The sequence below is a fragment of the Muntiacus reevesi genome, chromosome 6, assembly GCF_963930625.1.
Source record: "Muntiacus reevesi chromosome 6, mMunRee1.1, whole genome shotgun sequence".
Lineage (NCBI taxonomy): Eukaryota > Metazoa > Chordata > Mammalia > Artiodactyla > Cervidae > Muntiacus > Muntiacus reevesi.
In genome coordinates, this window is record NC_089254.1 from 24,023,125 (window position 1) to 24,045,961 (window position 22,837).

Genomic DNA, 22,837 nt, shown 5'->3' on the forward strand with positions numbered 1-22,837 from the left:
GACAGTACTTTACTTTTCAAAAGTAATTTAACCTATGTCATTTACTTAAATATTTAAAAATTCTCCATGAAAGAAAAGAGAGAGTGAAATTTTACATTCTTTTCACAGGATATTAAAATTAGCTCCCTATGCTAAACAGTAGAACCTTGTTGTTTATCCATCCTATATATAAGTTTGCATCTATTAACCCCAAACTTTCACTCCGTCCCACTGTTCTCTTTCCTGGGGAAGAGAGCCCCTGGCAGAATATTTAAAATAAAAATGTATATATATATGTATATACATATATATATTCTTTATATTCCTTACATATATATCCTTAATGACTGAATCACTTTTCTATACAGCTGAAACTTGCATACTGTAAATCAACTATACTTCAATAAGATAATTAAAAAAAGAAAACAGAGAGGAACAATTGTTACTTGCAGCATAATTTTTAAAGGGTTGCTTTGATCAATGTTAATTTATTATAGTAACATTTACACAAGTAGAGAATAAAAGTATGAAGCTAACAAAGAAAATCTAATTTATTAAATGAAGAAAAATTTCATTGAACTTCCCTCTGACTTACTGAAGGCCTCCGTGTTATACAGTGAAAAGTTGATCCTTTAAACATAACTGAGCTTGACCCCTGATTAAATAATCTGGAAATTTTGCTTGCTTACCTGAAATAGTGCTCTTGCTGGAAGTGTATTCTGGATGTTTCTGGTTAAAAATGGGTGTGGATTTATAGACACACACCACACACACCTATCTAGAGCCCCACCTGCCTTGAAACAAGAGCACAGTCCACCTGCAAGCTTATAAAAATGGGCTTGTCTGAAAAATCTGTGCTGTTCTCCAGTTCTCATGCTCTCACACTGAGAAAGAAAGTGTCTTCTTTCTTTCTCTAAGTTCAGATTGAGTGTCCTGATAGAATGAGGCCAAATACCACCTTTGTACTTTTTTTTTCCAACCACCTTTTACTTCCCAGGGTAATTTAATGTTTGGCTGGAGTTCAACACCAGGAAAGGTTGGGGAGTGGGGAGGGTGGCAGGCGGGGAGGAACTGGTATGAATGTCGGAACTGTGTGTGCACTATTCTCGATGAAAGGTCAGTGAGGCTTGAGATTAGATATAAAACAAAGAGGAATTCCTAAGGTTTACTCTCTTTACAGAACTAGAATTAATAGCTGAGGAGAGCAGATCCCCCCTTCTTTTCTGAGAAACAGGAAAAGAGAAATATGCTGTTTTAAAATTTAACATTTTAATAGTTTGACTCTGTATAAAATCCCTTACCTTACCGTGCCAAGAAAAAAAAAAAAAAAAGGAAAGCAGGTAATTAGATACTATATTTATCTAATAGTTGAAAAGAATTTTTTATAATTAATCTATGATTATGGAAAAGCATTTTTGAAGTATGGAGTTGTGTCAAAAAGAAAGTAAGGTTCTCTTGCCCTTCCCCAGTACTGCCTATCTTTTTCTGTTCACCCCCTCCCCAACAGACACACATCTACCTACCCCACCACGTTCTACTTTATGGACTTAATTATTGTTAAAGAGATCTAGGGCAGAGTCTTCAAACCTGGCCCGTCTGTTTTTCTGCAGACCAAGAGCTAAGCGTGGTTTTTACATTTTAAAATGTTTTTGGGTGAAAAATCAAAAGAATCATAATTTATGACATGTGAAAATTGTATGAAATTCAAGTGACAGTGTCTATAAATGGAAATGACTGGATGAAGCACAACCATGTCCCTTGCCTTGCTATTGTCTCTGGTTCCTTTTGCATTCTAACGAAGAAGTGCGTTGCTGAACAGGGACTGTATGACCCGTGAAGTCTTAAAATACTTACTCTCAGGTCTTTTGTAGAAAAAGTTGGCTGATCTTTAATCTAGGTGGTTGTTCAACAAATTTTTGTCTTCCTTCCTCCCTCCTTGTCTTTCTCTTTTTTTTAAAAAATTATTCACTATATTAATAAATGTACTGCTAAAGAGTGGAGGTGGTGGTTATCTTCTGACATTAAAGAGTATTCTTCTAGTATTTTAACTTTGGATATAGTACTGGCTTGATTTTATCATGTTAAGAAAGTAGCCATTGTTCCTACATCATGTCTCTTCAAGGCAGGAATGTTCAGTTTTGTTCTATGAAGACGTATGTATATGAGGTAGTAAATTTATATGGTAAATGTATTCCTTTTGTATAGTAAGTTTATAGTTTTCCCGCTAAATTTTCCTTGTGATCCTAAGAGAAACCCCACGTAGCCAGGTTTTATTATTCTTTTAGTATACTTCTGATTCCTGTATTTGTTTAATTGTACTTTCTTTCTTTTTTAGAATCCTCAAAGGGAACCTTCCTTGGAACATGCTACTGAAATAGAATCCTTCCTGCTGAAGATTCAGAAACTTGAAGTATAGTGTTCATTTTACATCCAATGCTTAAAACCAGAGAAACAGCTGGGCAGTCATCCTTAAGGTTTCCTCTTGGAGTGGGAGAGCTTTCACCTTGTTCTTGACTGGTAGTGGTTTATCGAAAAATCTTAAAACATTCTGAGGACATCCCCGTTAAATGCCTCAGAGATTATCTGTTTTAATAGATAGAATGAGAAAGTCAGCTACTTGAGGAATAATGAAATGAGGTCCCAAGGTGTCTGAGCTGATCAGTGTCATTTTTTCTTTCCTGCTAGTGTGACCATGTAGGATATCTTGTAAACTAGGACAACGTTGAAGAGTAAAAGGAGGTAATAAAGGTCATTGGAATTAGGTAATTTTAGATGATATTTTGAAACATACACACGTCAGCCAAAATTGGTTTTATTGTACAGTAGATCACAAATAGTTCTATTGAAGATTTTTCTCTGAAGTAAAAATACTTAAAATATATGTACATTGTAGCAAAAATTAAAAAAATTCTTTAATAAACATTGATCACTTTCTTAAGTATGTTTGTCTCATATACCAGGTGGTTGGTGTTTTTCTGAAGGTTTTCCTGGTATTATTGGTCTTTATTTTTCAGTGTGATCTTATATTTTTTTTCAATCATCTTCAAAGTTGCCCGTATGATTGGTATATTTAGGATTGTCATCAGCTTCAACTGCTACTTTTCTGTAGATCATACTTTTTTTAAGAAAATAATTCTTTCTGTAGTTGCTTGGTTATCTGTTAAATTTGAGAAAATTTACTTCAGTGGCACATGATATTTTTAATCTTATAATTTAGTTTTGTTGAAAAATCTCAAATACCTTCTTTTAGCTTTTGTTTCAAGTCATTTCTTCACCATTTCATTCCATTTGGGAATACTATTTAAGTTTATCTAATTAAAAGACTTTTAATCAGTCAAGAGAGTCTACCCTTGTTAATTCTTTTAAGGGCAGTGACCCATATTTTTACAAGATTAATAGGTTACATAAATCATAAATTGAATTTAGGATTAGGAAAATCTGTCCATTTTGTGTGTGTGCGCACATGCATTTGTGTGTCTGTCTCTCTGTGTTTCAATAGTCTTTCCCTGAGAATATATAAAAAATAAATAGTACAAATATTTTGACAGTCGAAAGTAGGTCTCCATTTTCCATCTTCTTAGAGCAATACTTATTATTGGCTTCTTCAGCTTTTTTTTTTTAGAAATATTTTCTCAATATTCAAGCGTGTCCCCATTCCATGTATTACCTATCTATCATCTTTGTGTATATATACGTATTTTTTATTTTAGAACAAATTTTGCCATTCTATCAATATTTCTAATTCTCTCTTTTTCATTTAATAATACTGAATATTGTGCCATATAAGAAGAGGAAGTTTTTAAACCATTCAGTTTCAAAGAAAAAAGAATCTATTGTGGAAAATGTTTATATGTCTTTATGTTCTAAATCCTGTAGAGGCAAATATTTATTTTAAAAATACTGATTTCTAGAACAAAGCACCTTTGCTTTAAAGGAATAGGTATCTCCAGAATTTGTTATTGAGCCATGTTAATTTATGTCAGACATTTAAAAGCATAGTGTGTTTATGAGCTTCTCCTGTTTGGTGTCTGCAGATTCTTGTTCTGTCAGGAGCAGTTACATTTCCCAATGTAAAACAATACCCCTTTCATTTCCATTAAGTATCTCATGGCTCTGAACTTTGAGGCTGCTACAATTAAACACTTGATAAACATGCAGTGTTTTCACAGTAAGGCTATAAATGGGATTTATTCTTTAGTACTTGTCCTGTGGGCTACATAAGATTAAAATTACAAAGGTGGCTTTTGCACTACAATTCAGTCCTTCAGTTAGGCTCTTCCTGTAACCTTTGAAGGCAACCTTTTCCCTCCCATCTGTAAAAATGTTCCTCTGCCTACAAAGAGACAACACATTTTTCCTCTGTTGGAGGGAGATCTGAGACCTAGACTGGCCACTTGGGTCCTCAGTTTGGAGATCCAGTTTGGAGAGAACCTGTTTTGGAAATTGTGGATGAAGTTAAAGTGGAACGTGCGGAATTGGGAGGCAGCCATGGCACGACTTCAGAGGAATCTAAGAAGAGTTTTCAAATGAATGAAGAATGGATACAGAGAGTAGGTGGAAGAGGAGTGAGTGAGTCACAGACCCAGGGAAGGAGAGAAGTAACCAATGGGTCTGGGGTAGATGGGGGCAGGGGTCTTGGATCATATTAGGAGAGCTGGCTTCATTTGAAAAGCTGGAGAAAGTGCAGATATGGCCTTATTATCATGAGATTAGAGGACAAAGGGTCTTAAGACAGCAAATATAATGTTTGTAATAAGATAAATAAGAGTTTCACAGCTTATGGTTTAATCTGTAAAAACTAAATTATATTTATAAGCTGCAGTTGTGAAAGCACCAAGACAAGGAATAAATTAGGTTTCTAGGGGAATTATATACATCTTTGAGTATAACTTCACAAGGAATTAATTGAGGCGTGTTCCCTGAAAAGGATACAGCTGATCTTCGCCTTCACACAGCCTGTTCTTGGTCACAGTTCTTAGGGCTAAATATTGTACATACAGATCCACAATGAAAGTTAATATTCAAAGACAAATTTCTTTAAGTCAAGTAAATTGCATATTATAGTTCTTCTAATAGGGACTGATATTTTGTGTGCTTGATGAGTAAACAATGCCCTAGCGTCCTCAGCCCTGCTAGAGCTCTTCGTTCATCTTTCCTCCGTTTTGTTTCAGATAATACAAGATTTTAAGATGGCAAAGAATCTGCCTGCAATGCAGGAGACCCAGGTTTGATCCCTGGAGAAGGGAATGGCTACCCACTCCAGTATTCTGTCCTGGAGAATTCCATGGACAGAGAAGCCTGGTGGGCTACAGTCCATGGGGTCCCAAAGAGTTGAATGTGACTGAGTGACTAACACACATATCCCTTTTGCAGGATTACTGAACTAAATACTGTTAACTGCTTACTTAAGATTATTTTCTCTAATACAAGTCTCATTTCTGAAAGAAACTTGTTTAGTTCATATATTCCCTTGTCTCTGTGTGGCTATATATTTAGGAGGAGTAGACTTCATAAGTAGCCCCAAAGGGAAATCTTGATTACTCTTTTCCTGTGACTTTAAATCATTGGCACTGTCTAGAGACACTTTTCACTGACACTAGAGAGGGTGCCTTTTCATACTGTTCATGGGGTTCTCAAGGCAAGAATATTGAAGAGGCAAGAGCACAAGCTGGAATTAAGATTGTGGGAGAAATATAAGTAACCTCAGATATGCAGACGACACCACCCTTATGGCAGAAAGTGAAGAGGTGCTAATGATGAAAGTGAAAGAGGAGAGTGAAAAAGTTGATTTAAAACTCAACATTCAAAAAACTAAGATTATGGCATCTGCTCCCATCACTTCAAGGCAAATAGGAAAGCAATGGAAACAGTGACAGATTTTCTTTTCTTGGGCTCCAAAACCACTGCAGATGGTGACTGCAGCCATGAAATTAAAAGACGCTTCCTCCTTGGAAGAAAAACTATGAGTAACCTAGACAGCATACTAAAAAGCAGAGATGTTACTTGGCAGACAAAACTCCATTTGATCAGAGCTGTGGTTTTTCTAGTAGTCATGAATGGATGTGAGAGTTGGACCATAAAGAAAGCTGAACCCTGAAGAATTGATACTTCTGGAATGTGTCTTGGAGAAGAATCTTGAGAGTCCCTTGGACTGAAAGGAGATCCAACCAGTCCATCCTAAAGGAAATCAGTCCTGAATATTCTTTGGAAGGACTGATATTGAAACTCCAATACTTTGGCCACCTCATGCGAAGAGTTGACTCATTGGAAAAGACCCTGATGCTGGGCAAGATTGAAGGCGGGAGGAGAAGGGGACGACAGAGGATGAGATGGTTGGATGGCATCACTGACTCAATGGACGTGAGTTTGTGAGCAAGCTCCAGGAGTTGGTGATGGACAGGGAGGCCTAGCGTGCTGCAGTCCATGGGGTCGCAAAGAGTCAGACACGACTGAGCGACTGAACTGAGAGAGGGAGCTGCTGGTATCTAGTGAGTAACTGCCGAAGATGATTTGAAATACCCTGTAATGCACAGGATGGCTCTCAGAGCGAAGACTTATCCAGCCCCAAATGGCAAAAGTACTGACGTTGAGAACTCCAAGTTTGTTTTAATCCAGTCATGGTGGTCCCATTCTCAACCAGCCTTGATTTTAGCATAAACTTGTGATATGATTCTGGCCAGAGAACTAGGAGGGGAAGTCTAGAGAAAGTTTTTTTTTTCTTATTAATGATAATGAATAAATGTAACGAAGATGTCTCCTTTTTTCACTGTATATAGTTACATTTGGATGTAATGCATGGAATGCGGCAGCCAACTTGGTATCATGAGGGTGGTTAAGGAGGACAAACTGGCTATATCTTAAAAGAGCCTGATAGAGATGGAAAGTGTGTGTGTGTGTGTGTGTGTGTGTGTGTGTGTGTGTGTGTATTTAAACATCATCATCACCATCTTAACCAGTTTGGAGCCATTAAAATTTAGGGCTCATTCTAAATATATATTTATCTTATTGTTTAAAATAGTTGAGTCAGTTTCCTGTTACTATTAGTCAACAGCATCCTAGTTGAAAAAATTATTTAGCATTTATTTGTTTTAGAGTAAAACTTTTGATTTTTTGACATTTAGTTATATTGGTTTAGTTTCTTATGATATTTCTCTTTTGTCATATCTTTCTCATCAGAATTCTTTGTTTCGTGGTATTTTAGAGCAATGATATGCGGGTGATATTTACTGATCTGTGTAAATCTAGAATGTCTGTTACTCTCGTGGTAATGAGAGCTTGCTTGGATGTTGAGTTATTGGTGGTTCGGTAAATTCTAGATGTAGCTGTTTCATGTTCTGCTTGTTTAGTGTAGAGGAAAGATTTGGGGCCAGTCTGACCTGTACTGTCTGACTTTATTTTTCTGTCCAGATACTTGTGGGAGTCTTTTGCTTATTCTTAAAATTGAAAAAAAAAAAAGTATTATAAATTTCTACTCCCTAATTTTGCTGAGGACTCGATAAATTTGTTTAATGTAAAAACCTAAGTCTGCATTGAGTTCCTAGAAGTGTTTTCTCTTGCTCTGTGGTTGGGTATTGGTTTTCATTCTGTTTACCTTTTTCTTTCTGGAAAACTTGTTTTGCACATATTAAATTTCAAATACTGTTATCCATATGTCCTTGATGATTTTCATCTCTTTAGCCTCTTCCTCAGAGGCCTGAATTTCTCAAGATTGTTTTCTAACTTGTTGATTTGATTCCTGTCATATTCAATTTATTATTTATTGCTTCTATTACAGTTAAAAATTTAGCAGTCATACTTTTCAATTATTAACCTCCTTTCTGTTTTCAAAGTGTTCTGTTTATGACTGCAAATCTTGTTGCTGTGTATACAAGCCAAGATGCCTTTGCAGAGGTGTGTCCAGCCAGATACTAAACCCTGGGAATGACTTCACTTTTCTAAGTCAGTGTCTTGCCTAATTTATACTGTGAGTGCCTTTGTGGCCTCCCACTCTATGAAGACTCCCTGTTTTATTGCACTTCCTAGAAACTTCAGCAAAGTTAAATTTACTCCTACCCACCATTCTGTGACTTAGCCTTATTTTTAGGCCACACTGCAGAACTGCTGGAGGAGTCCCTTCCCTTTTGCCCCTGAAAGCTTTGCTTTATATGTTTTAGATTATGGGCATACCAGTCCTTGGTCACTCTGATCCTGCCTGTATTTCCTTAGATTCTTTGAATTTTCAGTTTGAGTAAGTATGCCTTTCTATAGTTTGTAACAGAGGTCTTCAACTTCTGAGATCTAATGCCTGATGGTCTGAGGTGGAGCTGGTATAATGAAGATAGAAATAAAGTGCACAATAAATGTGGACTTCCCAGGTGGTGTTAGTGGTAAAGAACCTGCCTGCCAGTGTAGGTAGACATGACAGATGCAGGTTCCATCCCTGAGTTGTGAAGATCCCCTGGAGGAGGGCACAGCAACCCACTCCAGTATTCTAGCCTGGAGAATCCCATGGGCACAGGAACCTGGTGGGCTATGGTTCATTGGATCGCAAAGAGTCAGACATGACTGAAATGGCTTAGCATGCATACACAATAAATGTAATGCATTTGAATCATCCTAAGATCATACTCCCTTATGCTGCTCCATGGAAAAATTGTCTTCCACGAAACTGGTCCCTGGTGTCAAAAAGACTGGGGACCACTGGTTTATAAGGAGGTTTAGTTTTTCCCTACTCCATTCAAAGGAGAGTTTAGAAGAATGTGGACTTACTAGGTTGCCATCTTGGGCCAAAAGCTACCGTTTATTGCACTTAAGTTGAGCCCATGATAGATTCAGTGACTTGTCCAAGCTCACAGTGACAGAGCCTGGTTTCAAACTTAGATCTTTTGAATACAGATTGTGTTTTTCCCACTCGGGGAGGCATCATACACGGAGGTGAAGAGTGGGAGTCCTACCGAGGGAGAGGCTGGTTCTAACAGCTTGGAAGAGGGATCCCATGAGGGGGCAGAATGGGGAACTGGTTCTCCAGTGCTAACGGAGGGAAAGCAAGAACTTGAAAGGGGAGTCTTCTTTTTTTGATTTTTAGTCATGTATTTTATAATGTGTCCTCTACCATTGTCATCATTTCCTTGAACAGTTGTCATGGTTTAGTATATTACTTAGAGGAGTCGCTTAAGGATCAGCGATCATGGACCATCTGTCCTCTCCTGAACAGCCTCTATTGTCCTTATGCTTCTAGGGACCTGATGTCTGAGTTCACGTACTTGATTAGTAGCTAAATGAATTATTAATGTAAATAGAAATGATGACAATGTTAATCCTACAGAGTTATGAAAATTAGAGAAAAGATGAAAAGGGACAGAAAAATAGATAGTATCTTTCCAAACATGTGGCTATCAGACTTTCTTTTGGTTACTGGAAATAAGACAGTATAGAGAGTTGCTTTCTTTTTCTTATTTTTAAAAATTTATTTCAATTTGGAATATAATTGCTTTACAATGTTGTTAGTTTTTTCCTTTTTTTGGCTATATGACAATGTGAATCTATAAGCTATCTGTATACATAGATGCCCTTCCTCATGAGCCTCCCTCCCACCCCCACAAGCTCACCTGCCTAGGTCATCCCAGAGCACTGAGCCGAGGTCCCTGTGTTGTATAGCAGCTTCCCACTAGCCGTCTGTTTTATCCATGGCAGTGTATATATGTCAATGAGAGTTGCTTTTTTGGGGGGGGAGGGGGAAGAAAAAATATTTTAAAATGATGTTTGATGACTTCCCTTTTAGTATTAGTTCCCTTATTATTTTAACTATTATTCACATGAGCCCACTAAGCCTAGGAACTAAGTAAGAGCATGATTTATCAATAGGATGTACTGACGTCATGTTTTAGGTATTTTCCAAAAATGTACACTTTTGTAAAAGGGAGGCTTCCCTCAAGAAAGGGCCCATTTTGAGGATGTGTGATTCTTAGAGTTTCACATACAATTGTACTTTCATTTTAAACAAGTTTAACTCAGTTTTAGTCATGTTTTTCATGGCCCCACAGATTATTCTAGCAAAACCCATCTGCGGAGAAGATGAGGTTGTAATCTGAAGAGCCCTGTGAGTTGAGAAGCTTGGGCTGAGCTGGAGGTACTCTCTGATTCCGACGTTAGGTGTCACTACAATCAAAGAAAAACAGAGCATGCAGATGAGCAGTGAAGTGGACCTTGAACTTGCAGGGAGAAAAATACACGTTTTCTTTGTGATAGGAAGTGCCTGGACATGACCCTACACGTCCACATTGCCTTGGTGAGAAGGAACATCTTGATACATGTGTGGCAACAGCCATGTTTCTAAGTGTTGATTAGAAACAACTAATAACTACTTGTCATATCTTGCTATTTCTTCCCCTAAAAATGTGAAAACTGATAGAGGCCTCCAAGGGTTTTTAAAGTGAAATGATCCCAAAAGGTTACAAATGAGATTTTCACAGATTAGTTCATGGAGAGTTTAGCTCTGATGAATTTAAGCTTAAACTTTAAATATTTTTAAAATGATAGAATTTACCAGATGTTTCCTAAGTCTATTTGCTTCATAAAAATGTGAAGAACCAACAGATTCAGTGAGTTTAAATTAGAAATTTGTTTCATACTTGGAAAGAAGTGGTTATTGTGTTTCTTCTACATTACTGACATTTGGGTGTGAAGTGTAGTTACCAGGTGTGTTCACATGTGTTAATTTAAACAAAATATTTGCAAACAGTTGGAGAGCATGGTGCCCACCTCGTTTGCTTTTATTCTTAGAGTACATAGTGAGCTGTCCATCCTCCCAAAAGATGCGTTAAATGTATTTTCCCATTTATATGAATTGGCACACACTGTTGGAATAGATTTAGAGTATTTAGCAATTGAAACGCCATCAGTTCAGTTCAGTTGCCTAGTCGTGTCCGACTCTTTGCGACCCCATGAATTGCAGCATGCCAGGCCTCCTTGTCTATCACAAACTCCCGGAGTTTATTCAAACTCATGCCCGTTGAGTCGGTGATGCCACCCAGCCATCTCATCCTCTGTCGTCCCCTTCTCCTCCTGCCCTCAATCCCTCCCAGCATCAGGGTCTTTTCCAGTGAGTCAACTCTTTGCATGAGGTGGCCAAAGTATTGGAGTTGCAGCTTCAGCATCAGCCCTTCCAATGAACACCCAGGACTGATCTCCTTTAGGATAGACTGGTTGGATCTCCTTGCAGTCCAAGAGACTCTCAAGATTCTTCTCCAACACCACAATTCAAAAGCATCAATTTTTCGGTACTCAGCTTTCTTCACAGTCTAACTCTCACATCCATACATGACCACTGGAAAAACCATAGCCTTGACCAGATGGACCTTCCATAGGCACTGATAAATCTAATGTGTATGTATATGTATATATACACACACATAAATATACAAATATAATGTGTATATATATATACATATGCTCAAAGCTGATACTCAACTAGTAGGTACTCATATAGTCACTTCAGTTGTTAACTTGTTGAAACACCTCTTCCCTGAGCTGATAAATAGGCCTTGTTGTCATTGCTCATTATCAAGTCCCCTCCCACACACATATATGTTGGGAAAGAAATGAATGCATGACATAGACTAGTGATTTTAATATTATGTGGAATCTGATTACTGAAGCTGTTCTTCTGGCACTTGTATCATTATCTTGATGATTCACAGTCAAAGTCACAGCTAAAATAGCTAGTTTCCATTAATCTTTATATTAGCATGACTTAAAACATAATTTCCCATAAAAGGGAGGAGGGACTTATCTCCATATGTCTCACACTGCCTCTGCCAACATGTTTCAACATTTATGTTCACTGCCAAAATACAGATGTGTCATACAATTTAAAAAGTATGAACCTCAACTGTGACACCATGACTCTTAGAGTTAATGATTATCATGGTGTTTGGGGACCTTGTCTCATCCACATGCACACCTTTTGATGTCACAATAAGTGTATTTTTTTCTCTTTATGTGAAATTACTTTTAATCCCGCCATTTAGCATTCTTTACCCACTTTCACTGAAGTGTTTTTCTTTAAATTTCATTGATACATGTATGCTGTTTGTTCCACGGTCTTGACAATTCCATTTCATAAGGTTGATCCCACTGTACATTTATAAATTTACAGTGCAAGTTGGTGGTACTCTTGTCATGATGTGAAAGTGCCTTGATGCTAATGGTAGCTCAGAGCATGCTACCAGTAATCTGTTTTAGAGGTCAGAATATGAAAAGTCTCACTGACCAAATTCAGATTCTCAGATTACACGGTTTATTGAATCAACAGAGAGAGAAACAAGGGGAAAGAGTTGGCATAAATTAACATGACGGGCCAAATTTGATAGACAGAGTGCCTGATGAACTATGGACCGAGGTTTGTGACACTGTACAGGAGGCAGGGATCAAGACAATCTCCATGGAAAATTAATGCAAAAAGACAAAATGGTTGTCTGAGGAGGCCTTACAAATAGTTGTGAAAAGAAGAGAAGCGAAAAGCAAAGGAGAAAAGGAAAGATATTCGCATTTGAATGCAGAGTTCCAAAGAATAGTCAGGAAAGATAAGCCTTCCTCAGTGATCAATGCAAAGAAATAGAGGAAAACAACAGAATGGGAAAGACTAGAGATCTCTTCAGGAAAATTAGAGATATCAAGGGAACATTTCACGCAAAGATAGGTTTGATAAAGGACAGAAATGGTACAGACCTAACAGAAGCAAAAGATATTAAGAAGAGGTGGCAAGAATATAGAGAAGAACTGTACAAAAAAGATCTTCACAACCCGGATAACCACAATGGTGTGATCACTCACCTAGAGTCAGACATCCTGGAATGTGAAGTCAAGTAGGCCTTAGAAAGCATCACTACGAACAAAGCTAGTGGATGTGATGGAATTCCAGTTGCGCTATTTCAAATCCTGAAGGATGATGCTGTGAAAGTGCAGCATTCAATATGCCAGCAAATTTGGAACACTCAGCAGTGGCCACAGGACTGGAAAAGGTCAGTTTTCATTCCAATCCCTAAGAAGGGCAATCCCAAAGAATGCTCAAACTACCGCACAATTGCACTAATCTCACACGCTAGTAAGGTAATGCTCAAAATTCTCCAAGCCAGGCTTCAGCAATACGTGAACCGAGAACTTCTAGATGTTCAAGCTGGTTTTAGAAAAGGCAGAGGAACCAGAGATCAAATTGCCAATATCCGCTGGATCATTGAAAAAGCAAGAGAGTTCCAGAAAAATATCTATTTCTGCTTTATTGACTATGCCAAAGCCTTCTGTGTGGATCACAATAAACTGTGGAAAATTCTGAAAGAGATGGGAATACCAGACCACCTGACCTGCCTCTTGAGAAACCTGTATGCAGGTCAGGAAGCAACAGACTGGTTCCAAATAGGAAAAGGAGTATGTCAAGCCTGTATATTGTATATTGTCACCCTGCTTGATTAACTTCTATGCAGAGTACATCATGAGAAATGCTGGACTGGAAGAAGCACAAGCTGGAATCAAGATTGCCGGGAGAAATATCAATAACCTCAGATATGCAGATGACACCACCCTTATGGCAGAGAGTGAAGAGGAACTAAAAAGCCTGTTGATGAAAGTGAAAGAGGAGAGTGAAAATGTAGGCTTAAAGCTTAACATTCAGAAAACTAAGATCATGGCATCTGGTCCCATCACCTCATGGGAAATAGATGGGGAGACAGTGGAAACAGTGTCAAACTTTATTTTTGGGGGCTCCAAAATCACTGTGGATGATGACTGCAGCCATGAAATTAAAAGACACTTACTTCTTGGAAGGAAAGTTATGACCAACCTAGACAGTATATTAAAAAGCAGAGACATTACTTTGCCAACAAAGGTCCGTCCGGTCAAGGCTATGGTTTTTCCAGTGGTCATGTATGGATGTGAGAGTTGGACTATAAAAAAAGCTGAGCACCGAAAAATTGATGCTTTTGAACTGTGGTGTTGGAGAAGACTCTTGAGAGTCCCTTGGACTGCAAGGAGATCCAACCAGTCCACCCTGAAGGAGATCAGTCCTGGGTGTTCATTGGAAGGACTGATGCTGAAGCTGCAACTCCAATACTTTGGCCACCTCATGCGAAGAGTTGACTCATTGGAAAAGACCCTGATGCTGGGAGGGATTGGGGGCAGGAGGAGAAAGGGACAACAGAGGATGAGATGGCTGGATGGCATCACCGACTCAATGGACATGAGTTTGAGTAAACTCCGGGAATTGGTGATGCACAGGGAGGCCTGGCATGCTGCGATTCATGGGGTCGTAAAGAGTCGGACATGACTGAGCAACTGAACTGAACTGAACTGACCATGACAGGGATGGGAGTCAAATGGAGAGGAAAGACCACAGTATCTAAGTCTGTGCTATGCAACAGCTATACCTCCTGCTCCTTTCTGCTACATCACTCTTTATCTGCTAGTGGCAGGTTTATGATAGCTGAAGTTGGAGATGGGTGAGAGGACTCAAGAAAAGTGCCCAGAGTCAACTTACTGTACGAAGGACACAGGATGAAATGTCTGATCAGTAGCTCTTGCCAAATAGCAATGGCTTTTATCTGTATGAGGCAGAAAACTTGAGGGACCAATATGAGTGTTAGCAATGGGTGACTGATTTATTGTTGCTATTAAACTGGAGGTGGCATGATTTGAACCTTAGAAATTCATGTATGTATTTGCACATTTATTGAGACTAAATTTGCAAACAACTAAATGTGTCCATTTTAAGTTACGCTTCAGTGATGTTTGAGGACACCATTATTTTGTATAATCACCCTCAGAATTAAGATACAGAATATTTCCATATGCCCGGAAAATTCCCTGTGCCCTTTTACAGTTGATCTCCCACCACCACAGGCAGCTACTGATCAGCTTTCTGTCATTATAGATTAGGTTCTTTTGCTAACCACCATGGTTTTGAGATTCATCCATGTTTTCGAGTATATCAGCAAGTCACTCCTTGTTATTGCTGAATATTATTCCATCACATAGAATACCTCGATGTGTTCACCTGCTCATCTGTTGTGAACATTTGGGTTGTTTCTAGTTTTGGGTTATTGTGAATAAAGCTGCTGTGAGTATCCAGTATTGGACTTGGTATGGGTGTGTTTTTATTTCTCTGGGACAGATATCTGCAGGTGGAATTGCAGAGTTATACGGATAAGAGTGTGTTTAACTTAGTGAGAAACTACCAAAGTGTTTCACAAAATTGTTGAACTAGTTTGCATACGCTGGTCAACACTTGTGAATCTTTAACTTTAGATGTTCCACGGATACGTAATGATGTCTCATTGTATTTCTGCTTTTCATTTTGCTAATAAATATGTTAATCATCTTTTCATATACTTTTTTGATTATGTGTCTTTTTTGGTGAAAAGTCTATTAAAATATTTTCTCCATTAAAAAAATTAGGTTGTTCTTAACACTGAATTGTTAAGAGTAGTTTTATGTCTGGATACAGCTTCTTCATCAGAGGAAATACCGTTTCCAGTGGGTAGTTGCATTTTCATTTTCTTATGTCATACTTAGGTTTTAATTTTGATATATTCTAATCTACTAGTTAAATTTTTGTGTTTTCTGTATTTTTTTCTAAGAAATCTTTTGTCTACTTCATTATTGCAAATTTTTTGTGTATTCTAGAAATTATGTGGGTTTAACTTTTATGTTTCGGTCTATAACTGATTTTGAGTTAATTTTGAGTTGGTGTGAGGGGAGTGTGGAGGTTTATGTTCTTTACATAGTTGTTCCAGGATCATTTGTTGAAGACTAATCTTTCTCTATTGAATTTGGCATGTTTTTCACAGATGGATTGACCATATAGATGCAGGTGTGTCTTGAAGTCAGGCACTGTAAATCTTATCTCTTTTCAAAGTTGTTTTGGCCTGTCTAGAAACTACCTTTCCATATAAACACCCCGTTGTCAATTTTCACACATACAAAAAACAAAGAAAAGCAAAACTTCAAATCAATATAAACCTGTGGGGATTTTGATTGACAGTGCCTTAAATATACACATATTTTGGAAAGGATTGGCTTTTAAAAAAATTGACTCTTCTGACCTAGAAACATTGTTCATCTCTCTGTATCTTCAAGTCTTCCTTAATTTCTCTGAGTGATTGTTATTGATAAATATTATTCCATCATATAAAATACCTCGATGTGTTTACCTGCTCATGTTTCAGTTTTCAGTATACAGATCTTGTATGTATTTTGTTATACACATAAAATATATCTTATTTGTGGATGACATTGAAAAAACATTTTTAAAAATCAGTCCACTTTCCAATTATTTGTTGTTAGAATATGGAAATACAGTTGATTCTGGATATTGGCTTTATAGCCTTGTGACCTTGCCAAATTCACTTAGTAATTTTAGTAACTTTTTGGTTGGTAATTGAATTATCCATATAAATATTTGATTTATAAAAAAACAGTTTTACTTATTCCTTTTCAATTTTTTATTTCCTTTTCTTTTTTATTGTGTTTGCATGGTTGTAGTGAAGGCAGATATGTTTATCTTGCTCTTTAAGGTAGAACATATAGTGTTTCACAATTAAAATGTTAGCTATAAATTTTTTATAGATGGCTTTTTATCAGATTAAGAAACTATTCTTTTATTACTAGTTCCCTGAGAATTTTTTTACATAAGGAATGAGTGTTGAAATTTTTCACATACCATTTTCTACATCTATTAAGATGATCATTAAGTGTTTTGTTTTTTCTTCTGTTAAATATGTGACACTGAATTTCAGATGGTAAACCAACCTTGCATTCTTAGTATGAACTCCGCTTGGTCATGATATATTATTTTTATATATTGTTGGATTCAATTTAATATATTTTAAAGAATTTTTGTATCTATATTTATAAGATGCAATGATTAATAATTTTGTGTTCCTTTTAGTATTGGTGTAGAGTAAAACATAAAAAAGAATCAACATATTCCCTTCTCTATTTTTGTGAAAAACTTTGCAAACAACTGGTCTTGTTTTTCTGTTTTAAATATTTGGTAGAACTCAGCATAAATCCTCCTGAACCTGGAACTTTTAAGTGGAAAGATTTAAGAGTTTTATTTTGTTTCAAGGTTTTATTTTGAAGTAATTATGGGAAATTGCAAGGAAAGTACAAAGACTCTGTGTAGCCTTCATCCCATTTCCCGTAGTAGTCACATCTTCTTACTTAAAGTGCAGTGTCGATACCAGGAAATTGACATGGCATATAAAGTGTGCAGTATAGTACTGTGTACTTTTATCATGTGTAAATGTTTGTGTAATTACTACTGCAGGCAAGATACAGAAATATCCTATCAGAAAAGTCTCCCTTGTGCTGCCCCTTTGTAATCACAGAGGGATCTCCTTGTCTGTATCCAGTCATTAATCTCCTTTTATAGCCCTTTATTCTCCCCTCCCTACTTAAATTAATTTAATAATTATCTTAAAATTAAATTGCGAATTACTTCAAGGAGTTTTGTAATGTTTGTTTTAACCTTCAGATGTAACTTAGAAAACTCAGTTTAAAAGAAAAGTCTATTGCATTCAGCCATACTCTTACTCTTGCTGTTGTTTTCTCTTCCTTCCTGATATTCTAATATTCCTTTTTTTCTTTTAAATCATTTTTATTCTATTTGAAGAACATTCTTTAGCCATTCTTTTAAGGTCAGTCCACCAGCAACAAATTCTCTTACTTTACTTTTTATCTGAGATAGTCTTGATTTCTCCTTAATTGTTGAAGGGCACTTCACTGGATATAGGATTCTTGACTAATAGTTTTCTTTTCTACCTTGAAAGATGTCCATTTCCTTCTGACTTCCGTGGTTTCTGATAATAAGTCTGCTGTCATTTCAGTTTTTTTTACCTTTATGTAATGTTTAATTTCCTTTCTTCTTTCAAGATTTTTTCTTTTTATTTAGTTTATTTATTTGTTGACCGCTCTGGGTCTTCGTTGCTCTGTGCAGCTTTCTCTAGTTTCAGCGAGTGGGGGCTACTCTCAGTTGTGGTGCAGGGGCTTCTCACTGCAGTGGTTTCTCCTGTTATATAGCAAAGGCTCTAGAGCATGGGGGCTTTAGTAATTGTGGTGCATGGGCTTAATTGTCCCACAGTACTTGTGATCTTCCCTGACCAAACCTGTGTCCTCTGAATTGGCAGGCAGGTTCTTTTCTTTTGCTTAATATATATTTATTGAATGAGTGAATTCATGAATTGTCATCATAGAACTAATAATGAGTATTATCATTACTATTATCAACATATCATTGTTATTGGCAGAATTCACAGAACTCCTTTGTATTATATTCTTCAAGATGAACAGAAGGTAAAATTAAAACACAATTTTGTAAAAGCCATTTTATGGAAGTGAAAATAATGTGGCATGAGAATGTAGCTATCAGCAGTCGAGATGTGAATGTCAAAATACCTAAAGCAATCAATAAGCTGCATATTTTTGGACAATCCTTCCTAAATAAGGATTTATGATGAAGCTTCAAGTTGGAGTTATATTTCCCGAAAGCAGTTGCAAACAGCTCTTCTATGTTCTTACTAAGGATACAGCAATATCGTTTATTTCAACTAAGCTGAGTTAGGAATTAGAACAAGGAGTCTAAAAATGAGGTATTCCTGAAAATTAAACTTTGATACTTGCAGAAACAGGTCAAGAGATAAACCCCAGCCAGAGCTAAGATTTTTCTCTGGAAGAGATTAGGTGCCCATGTTAACATTGAGACATTTATGTGTTTGAAAAGAGTTGGACACAACTGAATGACTGAACAACAATATGGCGTTGGCCCCAAATGTATAGATTAATAGCCTTAAAAGATCTTCACCTGGAAAAAATTTAAAGCAGGATACCCATATGTTCATTTGAGCCACATGACATCTTAGTAAGTCTCCCAGAAAGTGGCAGAACCTTTCAATATATTCTGATCACAAAATGTACACTTAAATAAGCAAATAAGTCATCTTGCTAGATAGGGATGCTTTCCATAAAGAATTTAAATGTGGAGAGATGTTTATGTATTAAAAACATTAATTTGATAAACAATGCTCTGTAGCAATTCTTCCTGAAAATATTATATAACAGAATCAGTTGTCAATTCAAGTCAGTCATGGTTGTTGATAATAAAACTATATATTAAGCATCCAGGAGATTATCTTTTTGTAGGGCTTGGATTTGGGGATGTCATTTCACCAATCTCAAGTTGAATGGGTTCTTTTTTTTTCTTTTTTTTTTCTTTCTATTTTGGAGTGAGAGGAACCATAAAACCTCTCTGTTTTACTCCTGCCAAATATGATTTAATTTGCAAAAGCCCATGCACACCAACCTGACTCTCAGTGACAAATAATTCCCAATGACACACAGTGGGAAGTGATGTGTTGTCTATGGTGGATGCTCTAACGTGCCCCTAGATCCTCTTAAAGGCTGAAGGATTTATGCCGCTCTACTTCTGGAAGTTCTGTCCACATTCCTGCCTCAACTGTCAGCCTCTTTGGGAATCCACTGAGGCAATGTGTGCCTGGCCCAAGTGTGCAGTGACCCCCGGGCACCCCCTGCTGTGCTCTTTGCCTGTCCAAATCCAGCCTGCCCCATCAGGGTCCTGCTCAGATACCATCCTCTTCGAGAGGCCTCTCCAGATTCTTTCCTTTTCTAAATGACCATGCTCCCCCCTCAGGAAGAGTTGCCAGATAAAATAAAGGGCACCCAGTTAAATTTGAATGTCAGATCAACAGGAAATATTTCATAAAGGTGTGTCCCAAATATTATATAGGATACACTTATACTAAAAAAACTAATCATTGTTGATCTAAAGTTCAAATTCAACTGGGCATTGTGTGTTTTTATTTGCCAAATATAGCATCCTTGGGGGGATTCCATTGTTGGCTTAGCTGGTAAAGAATCCACCGGCAATGTGGGAGATTTGGATTTGATCCCTGGGTTGGGAAGATACCCTGGAGAAGGCAAAGGCTACCGACTCCAGTATTCTGGCCTAGAGAATTCCATGGACTGTATAGTCCATGAGGTCACAAAGAGTTGAACATGACTGAGCAACTTTCACTTGCTTGCTTTCTAGCATCCTTATTCCCCAGCAACCAGAATCACATGACTGTTCTGCACGGAGGAATAAAGGCCCAGCCTCCTTACCCCAGCATGGGACAGAGGGGTCACCCCAGTTGCAGAGCTTCCTTTGGGAACAACTGATGTTTTCCATTGAGACTGTATGGGAAAATTGGGCAGATTCTTAACCCTTGGACCACCAGGGAAGACCCTGTATAGAACTTTGACTACAGTATGTCTTGGGATGGATTTCTCTGGGTCTGCTACGTCTGTGGTTCATTCAGAATCTTGAATCTATGTCTTGACCTCTTTTGAAAACTTTCAGCCATTGTTTCTTTGAAAACTTGTCAGTCTCACTCTCTTTGTCCTCTTCTCCCGAGACTATAGGGACATGAATATTAGATCTTTTGTTATGGTCTCAACAGTCTCTTAAGCTCTGTTCATTTTTCTTTTCCCAGTTCATTTTCTCTTGGTATTTCAGATTAAGTAGTTACTTTTATTCTATCAGCAATTTCACTGATTCTTTCCTCTTCTCTCCATTTTGCTCTACTAGGCTCTCCAGTTAGTTCTTATTTGCACTACTGTAATTTTCAATTGTAGCATTTGGGTTTGGTTTTCTCTGTTCCATTTGTCTATTGAGGCTTTCTCTTTCTCTGTGAGGTAGTTCTACTTTTTCCACTTGTTTTCTTATGCTATTGTGGTTTGAATAATTTTCAGTGCTTCAACATCATTCTCAGATAATTGTAACATCTTTGTCATCTAAGTGATGTCTTTGGATTGTTTTAATTCAGGTTGATATTTCCCTGTCCCTGAAACTTGGATGTATTTGGTATTTGAGAACCTTCACCATATTAAATTTTCTGCTCTAGCTATTTTTCTCTGACTCCATTCCAAAAGGGGCAGGAGTTCAGGAATAATGCCCCTTATTTCCAGGGCAAGATGGAAGTCTTGTTTCTCCAGTTGACAACTGAGTTGAGAGGACCAGCTCTCATAATGCCTCCACTAATACCATCTTGCCTGGGAAGAGTGGGAGGTCTTTGTTACATCTCCTCCTGTGGTTTTCAGTTATGCACCAGGGTAGATGGACTCCTTAGCACTGGGTGATAGTGAATGTCCTAACTATAGGCCTCTGACGCTAACCCCACAGGGAATGGGAGGAATAGTTTATTACCACCTGGTGGGTATGGAGGTCCACACTCCTTGTGTGATATCCACCAATATTGTAGGAATGGGCCTCATTATCACTTCATGGATATGGAAGTCCAGGTCCCTACTTGGCTTTCTCTAACATCACTCTGATAGGTGAGGTGAGGTACCTTTTTCCCATCTGTCATGGTTTAATTCCTCACTCAGCTTTTGTTGGTTGGAGTAGTTTTTTTTTCCCCTCTTTTTTCTGTGATGTTTGGCTGGAGTAAAATGGATATTTTTCCTCTAGACAGGTTTCCCCTTTACTGCTTTTGGCTAGAGTGAGCTGTCTTTTGTTGAGAGTCTTTTGCTTCATACCTTTTGGTATTTTTTGCTTGCTGGCTCCTTGGGCACTAAGTCTGTGATACAAGAGGCAAAGAGAAAATCCAACAAACTTATTACCATGTCATTTCTCAGGGCCTGAGTTCATTAGCTTATCTGTTATAATATGCAGAGTTTTTAGTTGTGCATAGTGGAGATAATGTTAGAGTATTTCTACTCCATATTTCCAAAAGTGGAATGTAAAGTTTTTAATTACAAAATCAGTTTTGTTTAATTGGCGTAAGGTTATTCAGGTTTTCTATCTTTTGAGTCAGTCATTGTAATTTGTGTATTTCAAGGAATGTGACCATATCATTTACATCAATTTTATTGATATATGATTCTTTGTAATTGTTGCTGTTCAGTTACTCAATCATGTCCAACACTTTGTGACCCCATGGACTGCAGCACACCAGACTTTCCTGTCCCTTCACCATCTGCTGGAGCTTGCTCAAACTCAGCTCCATTGAGTCAGTAATGCCCTTCAACCATCTCATCCTCTGTCATCCCCTTCTCCTCCTGCCCTCAATCTTTCCCAGCATCAGGGTCTTTTCCATTGAGTCAGCTCTTCACATTACGTGGCCAAAGTATTGGAGCATCAGCTTCAGCATCAGTCTCCTTCCAATGATATTCAGGGTTGATTTCTTTTAGGATTGACTGGTTTGATCTCCTTGCAGTCCAAAGAACTCTTAAGAGTCTTTTCAAGCACAGCTCAAAGGCATGAATTCTTTGGTGCTCAGCCTTTCTTACTATCCAGCTCTCACATCTATACATGACTACTGGAAAAATCATAGCTTTTGACTTTATGGACCTTTGGAGGCAAAGTAATGTCTTTGCTTTTTAGTATGCTGTCTAGGTTTGTCATTCCTTTCTTCCAAGGAGCAAGTGTCTTTTAATTTCATGGCTGCAGTCACCGTCCACAGTGATTTTAAAGCCCAAGAAAGTAAAGTCTGCCACTGTTTTCATTGTTTCTCCATCTATTTGCCATGAAGTGATGGGACTGGAAGCTATGATCGTCATTTTTTTGAATATTGAATTTTAAGCCAGCTTTTTCACTATCCTCTTTCACATTAATCAAGAGGCTCTTTAATTCCTCTTGGCTATCTGTCATAAGGGTGGTGTCATCTGCATATCTGAGGCTATTGATATTTCTCCTGACAGTCTTGATTCTAAATTGTGCTTCATCTAGCCCAGTGTTTCTTATGAAGTACTCTGTCTATAAGTTAAATAAGCAGGGTGACAATATACAGCCTTTCGCACTCCTTTCTCAATTTGCAACAAGTCCGTTGTT